This window comes from Phalacrocorax carbo, chromosome 6 (assembly GCF_963921805.1).
Source record: "Phalacrocorax carbo chromosome 6, bPhaCar2.1, whole genome shotgun sequence".
Classification (NCBI taxonomy): domain Eukaryota; kingdom Metazoa; phylum Chordata; class Aves; order Suliformes; family Phalacrocoracidae; genus Phalacrocorax; species Phalacrocorax carbo.
The window spans coordinates 7475761-7491838 of record NC_087518.1 but is presented as its reverse complement, the minus strand read 5'-3'; positions in this window follow the sequence as shown (position 1 = coordinate 7491838).

Below are 16078 nucleotides of genomic sequence, written 5' to 3'. Positions count from 1 at the left end.
TCCTGTGAAATCCTCTTAATGCTTGGCATGCATTATAATGTGAAGTAATGCACAGCAATGGATGAGATAACTTTGCATGTTACCTTGCATTATGACATGTGTCACTTTGTTCCAGCAGTCTGCTTTCATGAATCCATGCTGTGGTTCTTCATAGTCCTGAAGTGTTCTGTTCAGTGTCTGGAATTACACTCGTGTATGCTGCCTGTGAGTGAATATCTCACAGTTGGGTACTCGTGCAGTCCATAGATGGAGAAATAACCACCCAGCCATCGCTTTCTCCTTATCTCTTTGCAACATATGCTCCCCTCTCTGCCTCTCAAAGGGAGAAGAGTTTGACAAAACTTGAAACTCCTCTTTTCTTAACATCTAGTTAAGGTCCCATGTACCTATACAGTCTCTTTACATCTTTGAAAGCTTTGGCCCCCCACAAAATGTAACCTAAACTTTCATCTCAGAAGCTGAGGTGTGTGTGGTAGCAGGTAAAGTGATCGAGCAAATGCATAAAACCCTAAATACTGTGTTTCCTCGTGGAAAAAATGCTAAACCCAGCTCAGAGAACATTTGGCTGGGTTTGACTGGTTTTGAAGGGCTGTATGTATTAAGCTTTGAGTAAAGAAGGCAAAGATCTACCTGAAGGACAAAAGGGAAATAAATCAAGCATGATGTCTGACTCCTTATAGTACCTGAGTGATGGCGAGGCCTTCCCAGTGTGGAAGGACCATTCCTGCATGCAATTCTGTAACTGTGTGTGGGTGTGGGTGTTCCCCTACGTCCTACCGCTTTCTGCATCTGTGGACCAAGATATAGCCTGGCCCCACAGCCAGAGCAGGTTACAGGACAGGAGGTTGTGTGCCCTGACAGCCTCTGTTACTGCCTAGAAGTGTGGAGTCTGACCTGTTAAGGCAGTGTGTGCTGATTTGGATCTCTAAGTGTCACTGAGTACTAGCAATGATAACATACCTGTAAAACAACCAAACTGGTATCAAATTAATCCATTTAAAGGAATGCTCTCTGTGTTCCCGTGTCTCCTTAGACCTGCATGTGACCTTGGTTTTTCACCTCTTATGGTCACAGAAAGCTGGCAACATCCAGTCCAAATGTAAGCAGTATGAACTGTCTGCTTGGTTTGTGCCGACTTTTGTGGTTTTTTGTGATATATATGATATACAGTTTATTATCTGTAAACTCAAATCTAAATTTCATTAATTTGAAGTCAAGAGGGTATATGATACATCAGCTGCAGAAGAATATTTGCACAGAAATGTTGAATTCCTTTATTACCTTCCAGTTTGATTCTGTTCATATTCCTTCAGTAACAGATTTCTTCAAACATTCTGAAAAGTTCAGGGCAGGAATATTTGGTGAACATCAAACTAATCTTCTCCCACAGGTAATAAATGAAGTGCTTACATTATATTTACTCTGCAAATTAGCATTTTGGTTTTCTTAAACAAAAGAAATAAAAGATGTACCACATTTTGCACCAAAACTAGTATAGTTTTGATAAAACCCTAACCTCAACCACTGGTGGATATGACCAAGGTTTTCCAAAGTGATTTTGAAAAGCAGTTTCAATAGTTTGAATTGCTATTGCTTCTGAAGTGCATACGAATGGTGAAAGCCCAATAAGTATCAGCAGAAAGCCTTTGTAACTTAGGCAATTGCTGTTAACACAGAAGTGGAAGGAGGGACAATATAACTTAACAAAGGCAAATTCATTTTTTGATTTGGTAAAGCACTAGTCTAAAATGGCTCAGAGCCAAGGGAACTACCAAGTGTCTGCAAGCAAAGGAGAAAGCACATTTTTGGAAGAAAAAGATCAGCAGTGTAGAGGCTACTTAATTCTAAAAGTCTAAGGGAATTTCACCTTTTGCAATGTTATTAAGTTTTTACAATAACATTATTCCTAAATGTATAATGTTGAAAGAAATTACTCCCATGAACCCAAGGTCTGTTTTGATTGCAGCTTCTGATGGCCTTCTATGGGACAGGGCACAGAGGACCACGTGCATCTTGAACAATCTGCAATGAATTCTCATAGCACTTCTAACTACTTTTAAGGATTTATTCCTTTTAGAAGACAGAAAAAAACCCAGATATGCCTGTTATATTTCAGGTTGTAAAACACTTTTAGAAAGAAAAGCTGGTAGAAGCCGTGATCAGTAAGGTAGAAAGAGCTGGACCATAAGATCGATCAGACCAAGGTATGTCCAATTGGTATTTTCTCTGTGACAGTGAATTAATGGTGGGTACCTGGGGAGACGAGCAGAGCTAGTTGTCAATACTCCCCAGTCTCCAGCAGTTTACAATCTGCAATGCCAGAGGTGGCACCTTTCGTATTTAATGGCCCTTGATGGATTTATCTGTCTTTTGACCGTTGGAGACTCTTTAAGCATGCTGGTACTATGGGCTAGTAAAAAACCCTTTTAATTGGGTGGCGTGCACTGTGTGTCCTGTGTTTGTGAGAAGAACATCTGAGCTGGATGTGATATCACTGGTAGCAGCCTTTCTTATTAAAGTAAAGTGGGAACTACTGCGTGGTTCTAAGCATTCATTGTGTCTTTGCAAGGAAGATATTTTTGCTGGGGGGCATGGATGACTGTGTGTGGCTACAAGGCAGGAAATATGGGCTACAGTAGATGCTGACTTGCAAAGTTAGCTTGGATTAATCATTTTTCTCTTGGTCTCTGTTTACCTTTTTGCTGAGTTTTCTACTCAGGTTGGATGAGAACATTACTGTGGTCCACCTACAGTCAGCTCTTTTCCTGTTTTTTCTAGTGCGTTGCAGCTTCTGGATTATAAACACGGCAGGGGAATGTTTTAAATCCCCCAAATGGGGATTTGCAATGTAAGTCTTGTGGAAACATTCCTACTGAAATTGGGTTATATATAAACCTCCGCAAAGCGTGGGCTAATGTTGTGGACATTGCTCACTCACTAGTCCAAGCCAACTGCTTGGTTACTCGTTCAGGAACTTTCTGTACCCTCTACCCTCACTGAAGGGTGAAATTTACCCCTCAATAGGTGTTGCTGTGACCTGTGAATTCCTTCATTTGTTCTTGAGTGATCAAAATAAGTCTGACGCAGGATTTTAGGTGACCCAGAGGTCATGCAAGAGAATTTCAGCCAAAAAGTTAAAATTGCTATAGCAGGATGGGCAAAGGTAGGGGCTGTCCATATGCAAATCCCCCCAGAGGAGAGTGGGAGTAGAGCCTGCAGAAATGTGTTGTGAAGAACGAGTAAGTGAGTATGTTCAGGGAAGAGAAGTAGGAAGGGAAGGGGATATCTGACAAATAATTTAACATCCACAGAGATTTGAGAGGCCAGCGCTCTGAGCACTGCAGATGGGGAGTTTGGCCTGAATTTGTCCCTGGTGGGTGAAGGGCCATCCCTGTTCATGAAAGGTTAGTTAATGGGGGATGCAGTTGCCTTTGGATGTAACTTGAGGGGTCGGGTGGCAGAGGGTGTTGCAAGTTACAGAAAGGTTTTGCATCTGAGGATACAGCCTCTGATCTCAACCTTTGATCTTGGCTGCATCTGGGGTGGGGGAAGAGTTCAGCACGTGGCTTTAAAAGCTGAGCAAGTCACTGCTAGGGGAGCCAGCAACCAGAGTGACACAGGGCGGGGAGTCCGAGTGGTACCCACCTCTGCCGAAGAGAGAGCAGTCCCACTGAATGGCGGTTAGTGAGTTTGTATGTCTGGTGTGTGGTGGCTTGCTTGGGTTGAGGGTAACTTGGCACCAGCGGGTCCCTGGATCAACAGGTGAAGCTGTATTAGCTTGGTTTTGATTTATCATGGTGCTCTCATTTAACAACAACAACAACAACAAACCCCAACAAAATAAGAAAGATATCGTAGAAAATAATTGTATAGTCCAATAGTAGTCCCCAGTCGAGTTGGCTTACAGAATGGAGGACTCTGACTGTATATGTTACTCCAAAAGACAGAAGTTCAATAAATTAAGGAAAGAAGCTGGTAGTATCAACTGGATTGAGATGTAAGGGCCTTAATAGTGCTAGAGACCTGGAATTCCTTTATTTTGAAGTTGCTGATAGTAGCCTCAGCAAGTTTCCTAAAGAGAAGGGAAGAATAGTGGATAAAGAAGATCCAGATGTGACCAATGAATAACTAATTCTGAAAAAAAGTAACAGGAATAAAGCAGGAAGCCTATTGGGAATGGTGGGTGGAGAAATGGGAAGTCCAGGCATGTATAACTTTACAAAAAGGAAATAGGGGTAAAATGAGAGAGCCTACAGGTGAATTTGAGTCAGACCATGGCTATGCAAAGGCAACTCTCAGGATTTTCCTGCTACAATAAAAGGGGGATAAAGAGGTGGGGGTTTCAACACTCTCTGGGTAAAGCAAAGATAAAACCTGTCAAGGACAGGGTGAGGTGGGATGATGTCAAAGACCTGACAAATGCACAATGCAACTGGAGAACATAAAAGAAAATGTAATGTCTCCATTCATTTAAATATGACCTCGGAAATTATAGGTCTGTAATTCTACTTCAGTAGTGTGGCAGGGCCTGAACAATATTGAGGGGAAAGATCAGGTGTGGTCCTGGAGGTAAATGAACACTGACATAAGAAAACAAGGGCTTCCCAGAGGACATCAAACAGCTTAGAGAGCAGGTATTAAAAAGGAGAGTCAAAACATAAAAGACTTCCTTGAAGAGGATATTGGAGAAGGAGCTGCAATGGTGCCATATGGAAATTAAGAGCAGACCTGTAGAAGGTGGGGGGCTGGTGCAGAGAAACTTTAAGGTGATGAGACATGGCTAGGAGGGTGGTAATGGAAAGGACAATGCCCCATGAGAGAATGGTCCTGGACCCTCCTTAGTGCTGATATCACCACAAACCATGGGGGTGCCACAGGAGAAATGAGGGGAGAATGTGAATGTGTCACATTCCTGTCTCTTCATTGCTTGGGCCATTCAACTCTGTTAAAATAATCCCTAAAGTTCAGTTTCTCCACGTTAGCCTCTAGAAGCCTTGTTTTACAGTCAGGTAAGTAAGAGTCAACTGATCTGATTTTTATTTTTTAGTGTACACTACATTTTCATTTAACTTCAGTTCCTCTCTTTGGTTAAGAAATAGCCTTGATATAGAAAAGATGGACAATGAAGCTGATACCATAATCTGATTTTATGCTAATGTCTTCTCAATAAATCTCCTATTAAACAGAAAATGAAATTAAATGAACAAATGTATTAATAATGTAAGACTTTTAAAGGTGGTGTCCAATTAGTCACAGTTTTACAAGCAGAGTGAACTGGTGGTAATAAAAAATAACCTTTCTTGTTAATCCCTGAAAATATATTTAAAGTTCAGGCTCAACCTTTTTAAAGGACTGCCAAAAAAAATTTAATTTGAGGGGCCTGAGAATTTTTGCATATCCTAAGCTTTGGTAGACTGTGAATACCAAACATAATTAGTTAAATAAGGAAATGTGTCCTCACTATGGTCACCCCTTAATCAATTTTATTTTGTCTCATTTCAGAACCTCTAGGATAAGTCAATATTTTTTGGAGGTTGGTATTTGCCATAATGTTTGAATGGCCTAAAATGGGTAGACTTATCGTAGATGGAGACAGTGAATTGAAATGCATATTTGATAAATCATAAAGCTCTTAAACATCTTGTCAATGGACAGTCATCCCAACGTCACCACTATTACTCTTTAACTTGGGTTTTCTTTTAAAATCCCACCTTAGAGTAATGAAATATAGTTAATGTAATTCTAAAAGACAATTATTTTTTTTCTATGGAAAAACTTAGATGATGGGAGATAATAGATTCTGCATTAGAATAACTTGTTCCATATATTCTGGGTGCCTGTAATAGAAAAATAATGTTCCGTGAATTTCTGTCAGACCATTTTATTACTTAATATCAGAACAGGACAAACTTTGCGAGTGTGATCTTCCTTGCTGCTGAAATTATACCATAGCATCTCTCATAGTGTAACAGGACATTTTTTTTATTTATTCTTTTGTTGTTGTAAGAGACTTCTTAGTTGGTCTTCTCTTGCCATGCTGGATGCTATCCAGGTAGAAATTGGAGTTCTTCAAGACTGGATTATTAAATATTAGTATTTTGGACTAATGTTTCCTCCAGTTAAAACTGGGTTTTACTCATCTGCTCTGGACAGAGGAGTTTTATGTTAAGAGCTGAGTAGTTCTTATGTGTGCATTTGCCAGGTGGCCCTTGGAGCAACTAATAGAAGAGTGCAGCAGCTCCTGGCCCATTTAAAGAGTGCTTTTGAGTAAGGGAACAGACTGTGGGTTTCTCTACCTGCCCATTTCCACACACACCAGACTGGCTTGCTTGCTGGAGCACAACACGGCTCTCATGCGGCTGCACAGCTCCTACCCCAGCCTTGCAGGCACGTGGTCACATCAAAAGATGAGCAGTAGTTGTGCCTGCTTGGACTTGCCTGTGTAGATGTACCTGTGATAATCCTGGACAAGCAGTGGAATAAACTGACTCTAATTTGAAGGGTGATTAGGCAAAAGGACTTCTTCCACCACACCTTCCTCTCATCTTCCAGCGAGGATCCTGGGCTATTAATTGTAATGAATCCTCACGTGGGTCTCAGCAGAGCAAAGCTTGCAGCCACGTGTGCAATGCTGTCGCTTTGTGCTGTTAGGCTGGATCTGACCACAAGTCCTTCTTGTTTACAGTGGCTGGTGGTGGATGCCGAGGGAGAAGGATGAGCATGAGACTGCCATGTGGCGATCTTTCTCCAGCATAATGTTTAAGGGCCTCCAGAACCAGTGGTGATGCCTTTGCAACACTGAGCGTGGGCTTACATAAATTCCTTTAAATAAAGTGTAAAAGGAGGTGAACAGTCTCAGTCTCTGATTAAAAAAAAAAAAAAAGAAAGAAATGTTATGGTAGAGAAAAAGCAACAATTATCTTCAGAGGCACTTGAAAACTTTCAGTGGAGGTCTGAGTGTTTTGCAGAGGACTTCCTAAACTCATCCCTGTATTTCCTGTTGTATCTGGAAATCTTGTCCAAAAGTGATGTGGTGTTCCCTTGGTTGGGGCTGTTTTCCCTTTCACCACTTTTACTTGCCACCAAAATGATTGGCAGTGTGGCCAGAGGTGTGCTGGTTTTGGCTGGGATAATTTTCTTCACAGAGGCTAGCATGGGGCTGTGTTTTGGGTTTGTGCTGTAAACAGTGCTGATAACACAGGGATGTTTTAGTTCCTGCTGAGCAGCGTTTACATGGAGTCAAGGTCTTTTCTGCCTTTCACCCCACCCCACCAGTGGGTGGGCTGGGGGTGCACAAGGAGTTGGGAGGGGATGTGGTAGGGACAGCTGACCTCAAGTGACCCAAGGGATATTCCACACCGTACAATGTCATGCTCGGTGTGATGGTGTTTGTCTTCCCAAGTAACCATTAGGTGTGATGGAGCCCTGCTTTCCTGGAGATGGCTGAACACCTGCCTGCCCAGGTGAAGGAGTGAATGAATTCCTTGTTTTGCTTTGCCTGTGTGTGCAGCTTTTGCTTTATCTATTAAACTGTTTTTATCTCAGCCCATGAGTTTTCTCACTTTTCCTCTTCCGATTCTTTCCCCTATCCCACCGGGGGAGAGCGAGTGAGCGGCTGTGTGGGGCGCAGTTGCTGGCTGGGGTTAAATCATGACAATGGGTAACCAGGGGAAGGTAGCTTTTCTGTTCCCACGGTCCTTGTTAAGGGGGGGAGGGGGGGTAATACAGCTTCTTTACCTAGATGAAGTAAAGGGTAAAAGGGATATGATTACTCTCAGTAAAACCATCAGAGGATAACACCAGGGAAGAGGAGAATGCCTTTGAGCTTTATAATGCCATCAGCACAAAAACATTATAAAATATAGATAAACTTGAGTTAGATCGTATCTTATTAACAATGAGGATTGGGAGGCGCTGGGACGACGTCTTCATGAGAAGAGCAGGGAATAAATGCTTATGGCAGTTTGAGAGTTTATGGGCCAGATCTCATTGTATTTATACCGTGCTCTTGAACTGGCTTTCAGCTCCTTGTCTTAATGCCTGTATGTTCAATTCCCAATCTGGGAGTGCCCCAGCATGCTGCTGAGGTTGGAGAAGAGGAAATGGGTCTCTGTCTACTGTGTGCAACAGTTGTCCAGACATAGGGGGAGCTTGAAGCCTGTAGTGTAAGGGCCCCGTGTTAGTGTTATCACTTAACAGCTGTGAAAGTAGATGAAAGAAAGCATGAATTTGAGTGTATCTGTAGATGCACCACTAGCTTAAAATAACAGGTTTTTCTCTGCTGTTCCAGCAGTGTTCTCCTACTTACAGTCTGAATCCAAAGTGCATCTCTGAAGAGGCAGTGGACTCTCAAATAGATGCAAATTACACTGTACTTTCCCTACAGTGGTTTTTATTTTTTCAAGATAAGCAAAGGTCCCTCTCTGCCTGGGTAACTGACTGCTGCCTCTGAGGTTCAGCAAAATGTGTCCAGCTGATACCTGGGTCTGCTCCTTTCCATTAGCTCTGACAATGCCCTTTCCTATCAGCTTCCCCTGCTTCTGAGTTTGCAATATATAAAGGCAATAAAGCACCTTTTATCTGCAAAGATGCAAGTGTACCTACCTGGCGCCCTTTGCTGTGGGACCTTTTCCTTTCCCCTTTGATTTAATGTCTTGACCTTGAGAGGAGACTTGTGGATTAACTCCTGAGAGGTACATAGGTTTTACTTTTTTTCTTTTTACCCTCATTTTATTTTAATGGCCAGGGAAAATGGGAAGAATGCAAATGAGTGAATGCCCTCTTTGATCTGTGTTGCTCCTGAGCATAATCTGCTAACCTGGCAGGCACCAGGCACAAGCGGAGTTGCTGCCCCTAAGTAGGAAGAAACTTCAGCCTCTTTACAAGCAGTTGCTTGCAGTTTTCTTGTTGGCTCGGGGGAGCGAGTAGCCAAGAAAGCCTCATCCCCCTGCAGAACAGGGGTGCTGGATGCTCTGTGGGGCCTATCGCCCACTGCTTGCGTAGTGGGAATTATTCTTTTAAGCAGGGATAACCTGAAATCGTAAGGTTTTCCACCCACATCTGAAAAATAAGCAATGAAGTGTTTACCCTAAAACCAGTACAACTGTGGCATTTGCTTCTCTCCGGAGGGACAGGCCGAGCAACAGTGACAGGGGCAACCTACGGAAGCCTGAGGTGAGACACCAAGCTACTGGACAGATGTGGAAGAGAAAATGGAGGCATTAAATTCAGTTCTGCACGAGGTCCATCCCTGAACATGGAAGCTGTGAGAGTATTTTGAGGGTGTGTACTTAAAATGCAGGAGGAAGGGCTGGACAGTGCTATTGGAGAGGGCAGGGTGATTTTGGTTGTGTTGGAATTGAACAATAAAACTGTTAGTAGCCAGCAAAAGATCAAGGTTTCAAGAGTGGGTGATCCTCTGTACCTCTAAATTATTTTGCTAGACTTTAAAACAATGCCTGGTTACATGTTATGCATATTCTGCAAAACACGCATATCCTTTGCTCTGCAGGACACCAGGAAGTGGTTTTTGCTCTGAAATCTGGATTGACCATGTCTCCTCCAGCCCCTTCAGACCTGGGCTACATTCCCCCTGACGGCGGATGGGGGTGGGCAGTGGTGTTTGGAGCCTCCATCTCAGTTGGGTTTGCATATACCTTCCCTAAAGCTTTCACAATCTACTTTAAAGAGCTCCAGGCTGTTTACAGTGTCTCCTACAGCCAGATTGCCTGGATAACATCCATCATGTGTGCAACCACCTACGGAGGAGGTAAGTGAGGCAAGACCGTATCTTTCTTTGGAAAAGAGGAGTTTGGATCTCTACACTAAAAGGGGAGGGGAGAATACATTCCTCTGAGAAAGTTCTTGGAAAGCTCTAACTGCAAGTTTGGTGTTGTGTTTTCTGATGTTGTACATTGGCAAAACAGAGAAAACCAGTACTGCTGAGTACTTTATTGACGACATACGTGATGTCACCAATGCTTATTTCATCAGAAAAATGTGGATGGAGGCTTGGCCATGGTGGAATTATTTGAGTTTTGGACAGATATTTCAGCATATTTAGTGTTGCATCTTTTCTTCTGTTCATATTCTTGGCTTTCTTTTTGAACTAAAAAATGTATTTCTTGCACTCATGATTGTACAGAAGGTGCTGGAAACTCAGAACCTGAAGTTTTGATGGTGAACAGTCATGGAATACATGCATGTAAATCTTGAGATAGTATGTAAATAGGTTTTTTAATATTCCCTAATTCTGTTGCTAAAATCTTGCTGCAAGTCATTTATTAAGGGATGATGTTTTAGATTTCTCTCTGCAGAATCTTTATGAAAGGACAAATGTGTCCACTGGTTACTTCAAGTGAAAACATTCACTGAGTACTTGCATCTCAGCTGCAAAAGTTGCTGTTGTGCAAAGGTTGTGGGAAGGTATTGCTTGTCCTCATAATGAAATCACCCAGTGGATATTCTCAGGGGGATGTTTGCCTCAGATACTGATGCCAGATACCAGTCTGCTGCTTTGATCTGAGTAGCTGGTGCCTATCTTCTTGTTAATGGTTAGTAGAGGACCATCTTGCTTTTAGGTTGCTGATGCCTGTGAGGTGTGGCTGCTGGAGGTTATTGCTGGGCTCTTAGCAGACTCTTGGCTCTGCTTAGCTTGTTTTGCAAGGGTGAAATGTAAAAGGATTAACACTTGAGAACACAAGAATAGCCACACTGTCTACATCTACCCAAGCCTGTATTCCTCCAAACAAGGTCAGCGACACACATTTTAGGAAAGACTATTGCAAAGAAGTTGTAGAAGCAGGGATCCTCTCAGTAGCCCCTCGCCCTCGGGACAGTGCAGTTTGGAGGCTTCCTGGGTCACACGCTACAAACGTGAGGGTACACCCTGGGTACAGACGTTGCACATACTCATCTCATGTACTTTAGGAACTGGTTTTGCATGGCAATAAAAAAAAAGACCTGTTTTGTCATCTGATATGGGATGGATTAAGGTGAAAGGAGAAAGTTTCTGTAAGGCTCACGTGGCACTCGGGGCAGTGGTACACGGTCACTCTGCCAGTGCCCTGAGCAATGCCTGTGGCTCCGTGGACAACCTGTGTTTTTACTCTTTTGACAACTCATGCCTAGTGTTATTGAGCATGCGATTCCTAAGATGATTGCTTGCCTTGGAAAGCTGGGCATGGGAGCAAGTGACTTTTTACTTACTGATTCAAATCCAGCCCTCGTCAAGCGAGACTGAAGGCTCCTACTGCCACCGAGCCAGCAGCTGGTCTCAGCCCATTCCCAGCGGGCAGGTACCGATGTTCCTAACCCGCTGGGGCGGGTTGGCACGCTTGGGGTTCGGGATGTACGTGACCAGAGAGGTGTGAGACATGAGTTGCTTCCCTGCTTGCAGAAAGAGCCTTTTCAGGTCTGGTTGGAATTGATCGGCTGGGCAGCAAGGAGGCTGCATTGGGCTGTTTGGGCTACAGTCTCTGCTGCAGATGGACAGAAAGGCTCACTTTCAGGGTTATTAAATCAGCAGCTCTAGTGAGCACCTATTTCCCCTTAAAACAATGAACGTGTATCCTGTGGCCGCTGTTTGGCTCTGGTGGTTTCACCTCAGGAGCTGAGAAGGGCCAACAGTCTGAGCAAGAGACTGAAAAGCGACTCAGGCTGTGTGGGGCTGCTAGAGGGCTTGTTTCCCCAGCGTGGTTGTTCAGGCCCTCTGAAAACTGGGTGTCTGACACTGAGCACTGAACGTTAGAGATAACTCAGATTGATTGATATTTCTGGCTTTTTGTTTTCCATGTTCCCTGAGCGGCCCTCGACACCCGCGCGAAGATGCAGGGAGTTCAGCAAGGAAACTGCTGCCAGTGATCTTGATGGGGGAAGAAGCTGTTTCAGTGTAAAACTTGTGGGTTTTATCATTGATCTTCCCATCTTTAAATACAGACTTTTATGAAATCTTATTGCTGCAGAACTATCATTATAAGCTACAGCCACGCATGCAAGTGCCTTTCCCAGGTGTTGCATGTAACAACAGGAGGGTGTCTGCATAAGCAGGAAAATACGAGACGCTGTGAAGCAAGATGACTTTTCCTTCTCAGCATTTCATTTACCTTTACACAGACTTTGGGCTAAGAACTCAGTGCTGGCAGGGGGGTCCTGCCTCTCCCACCTTTCCTGGCGTTTTCACAAACACTTGTGTTTACTGCTGCATGAGCTCATTTCCTCTCTGGGGTTCTGTCCCGTGGTGTGGTAGCTGTTGCTCTTCACCTCAGTCAGTTTTTAAATCACTGTAGCATCTGGGTTAAAAAAACCCCAAACAACAAACCAACAAAAAACTATGAAAGAAATAGATCTTGGGAAAAAAGTCTTAGGAAGAATCCCTGTGTAATTGTTATAGACTCTTCTAGAATTAAAGGAGATCAATTATCTCCTCTGTTCTTGCCAATGATTAATAATTCTAAACATTTCCCTGTCATGTTCTCATCTTTCGGTTGCTGTTTCCAGTAAATGGTGTTGACATCTCCATAGATCTGAAAGCAGCAGCATGCTAATTGTAATAGAAGAGGGAATGGCAATAACAACAGATTTAGGAGTTTCTTCTTGGGGAATAAATATCTTTTAGTGCATAAGTAATTGAATACTCAGTTTGATCTTTCTTTCAGCTACACCAACATAAATCTCGAAAAATTCTGTAGCTTCCAGTGTAGCTGCATGCTGTGTTTGAGAGAGGACGAAGGCATCAGCAAAGTTTGCCCAGGGTGGTTGCGGGCATGCAGGGGATCCTTCAGGGACAATTATGCCTTTAAACACAAATTTTAGTTTTACAATATTCAGAAGTGCTACAGCTAACTGTTTACACAGTAGACTTTTAAGACAGTATGTGTTTCTTTGCCCTAGAGTAATTAAAAAAAAAAAAAAAAAAAGCTGCAACAAACATTAACATTGAATATTGTTTCTGGCTGAAAGTTTGGCTGCACCGAAGTCAGCAGGCACCTTGCCATCACCTTCGGTGGAACCAGGATTTCATCCCTCAGCTGCAAAGTCTGATCTGCTGATCTGTAGTGCTAGGAGCCTGGAAAATTTCAGCCCCAAGCATGGTATTTAGGAAAGGGGGCTGAGAACTGAATGAAGTTTTAGAAATTAAGTCTGTGTCTGTACACACTCAGTTTCACAAAGGTCTCCAGGAATGTTAAGTGGTGGAGTGCCCTATAAACACGACTTAGATAATAATAGGTGCATCTTTGAAGCCGGTCTTATGGAGTAATTTCTGTGCACTTAGGGTGCTCTTGGGAAGGTCAGTCTGTAAACGTGGGATTATAGCAAGCTTGAGCAAATACTACGCTTGGACCAAAATGCTCCTGTTTTTGATCTTGTGGGGTAACATGGATGTATAGTGTCAAAAGTTCAACAAGCTCCCAAAGAACAATCTGTATAAGACCTTGAAAGTTAATACTAAAGCATTGTGCTTGATGTGCTGGACAACGGTCAGCCAGAAGTGCAAAACAATGCAGAAAATGCAGGCACAAGAGCCTGGCTGAGTTTACCTACAGTAATATTGTGTATTGCATCACCCTGTGTTAAAGGCACAGAGGGTCAGACACAGCTAGGCACACTGCATGGTTGATGAACTAATCTCTTCCCATCTTTGATTCTGTTTCTTGTTTCTGTACCCAAGCACTAAACTGCATTTGAAAGGGAATGAAGGAGCTTGCTGGGTTTCCTCCATCCCATGAATCTGGTTATGTGCAAAGTGGCTGCAGACTTGATCCTGCAGTCCTGCTTCCCACCCTCTCTCTTGCAGTGTCTAGCAGCTTCGCTGGCGACCAGAGCTGTGCTGTATCAGCCAAAACTGGCTTCTGCTAGGTGCATCCTTGTCCTTGGAGCAAATAAAAGGTGCCCTACATATATGCAGCAAACAGCAGTAACTGCTCCTGGAACAGCACAGTCCTAGAGGAAGGTTTCTTGGGGAACTCACAGCAAGAGCAGAAACCTTAGTGGAGTTACGATCACTTGTCACAACAGTTTTATTTGATGGGAAAAAAAGACAACAAAGCCCCAGCTGCCTCTTTATGATAGTTTTCTGTAGTTTTAATTGACTATCCCTCTAATACCTTGAAAAGTTGGGTGAGGTGGGGTTAATTTTTTTGGAAAATACCTGCATTATGTAATGGCTCAGAGTACTATGATCTGCAAACAACGGTGTCCGGAGACTACTTGCAAACCTGCGTGACATTCCCCTGTCCCCAAGCCAAGGACCTGCTGACCCTCAATTCAGACTCAGCCCGCAGCATGCAGTGGCAGCTTTCTGTTGTTTTGGAGCAGGACACACTTTTCATGGCATCCCTGTAAAATCCTTCCTCTCTCAAACATCAGGAGGGTTTAATGAGATCTAAAGTTCTCCACCTTGTTGAAGTGTTACTCAGGCAGCCCTGAGGCAGGTGATCCTCTTTCTGTCCTGTTGACAGCCACTTGAGAGTCTATGTGTGGCAGGACAGCTCTGGAGTTGGGCTGGAGACAGCAGTGGTCTGCTGGACCCGGCTGTGTCACTGCTGCTTAGGGCTGTGCCTTGGTGCTCTGAAGGGGCTGGGTGCGTTCGGACCCTGCAGTCACAAATCTTTGGATTAGTTTTGCAAGTCTAAGCTGCAGATCTTTGCTAACCTGGTTCCTTTTCACTGAAATGAGTAAGGAAACTTTCACAAGAACATTTCCATCAGAAGCCACGGGAGACCTGTGGGCTCAGTGGAGGCGAGCTGGAGCCCACACGTGCGGGCTTCAGTACCCGGTGGGTACATCTGCCACCCAGAAACTCCCTCTGTGTTTGCAAGCTGTGACCTTGTGAAGATCAGCTAAATTCATTCAGGGTGAAAAATGTAGTGAATTAGCATCATAAGCAAACAGATCTAAGGTACCTAGCATGCATCGCGTGGAATATGTGTTGGGGTAACTCAAGGCAGGGGTAAACAGTGCACTTGGAAACAACTTCAAGGATAAATCCTTTGTCACTGCCTTTTTAGTATATTACCATCATTTCACAATTTTGTAAGTGAAGGGATGCACAGGGTCATAGGAAATTAAATATTAATTAATTAATTATTAATGAATTATTTTAAGTAAAACTGGCATTTTGCAGTGACTCTGATTTGGCTGAAAGTGACAGAAGGTGCTCCAGGGTGGAGGAAGCTGCTGCCTCTGTTGCTGGTGTAACCAGGTGTCCCCAGTGGGGTCAGGTAGTCCATAGCAGGCATTGGGGATCTGCAGGGTGGGACCTGTGCGACACAGGTTGTGTTTACCAGTGCTGGGTTGTTTTTTTTTTTGGTGTGCTTTTGCTTCAAAATAAGAACAGGTAGATAAAGTAGGTAAGGCAAATTGGAATAAGTTGGGGTACAGTAGTAATTGTACATTGACAACACTGAAGTGCCTTTCTTAGCCATGCGTTTACCTTAAGCAAAAAAGGATGAACTCATTATCCTGTGGTAAAACCTCACAGCAAGGAAGAACAGGGCTTGAGTCTGGGAGTTGAGAGCCACAGGGTGGGAGCACAGATGTTTCTCTCTGCACACTGTGTCTTGCGGTAAGGAGTCCCCTTTTCTTTCGGTACAAATGAAAGAGTGACCTGCTCTGCTCTGGCTAATGTGTAATTGCACCTTCAACACAACCTTCTGCCCCAGTTGTTTGCTTGCCCGTGTTTGTGTGCACAATCTAAAATGTCACCAGGCTCAGCGTTCAGCCATGTTTGGGAAAAAAACCACAGTATTTGTGCTAATTTTCAATCATTCAAGGCTTGGCATTGCCAGACTTCTGCCATTAAAGTTAATAGCCAAATTCTTGATGTATCTTTGAGTACTTCAACCATGTTGTTTTTCCCTTTCTCTACAGTCATTTTCCAAATATAACAGAGAGAGATCCTACTAGGATTTAAATGTAAATGAGAAGAAGATGCAATAGCAAAGGAATAATTTGTTTTAATTCCCCAGTGAAAACATTGCAGTTATTAGATTTAGATTAATTGTAGCCATCTTTTTACCAACACAAATGTTTTGGTTTGGGCTGCTGATTAAAGCCCTGCAACAGGGAAAAAACAGAA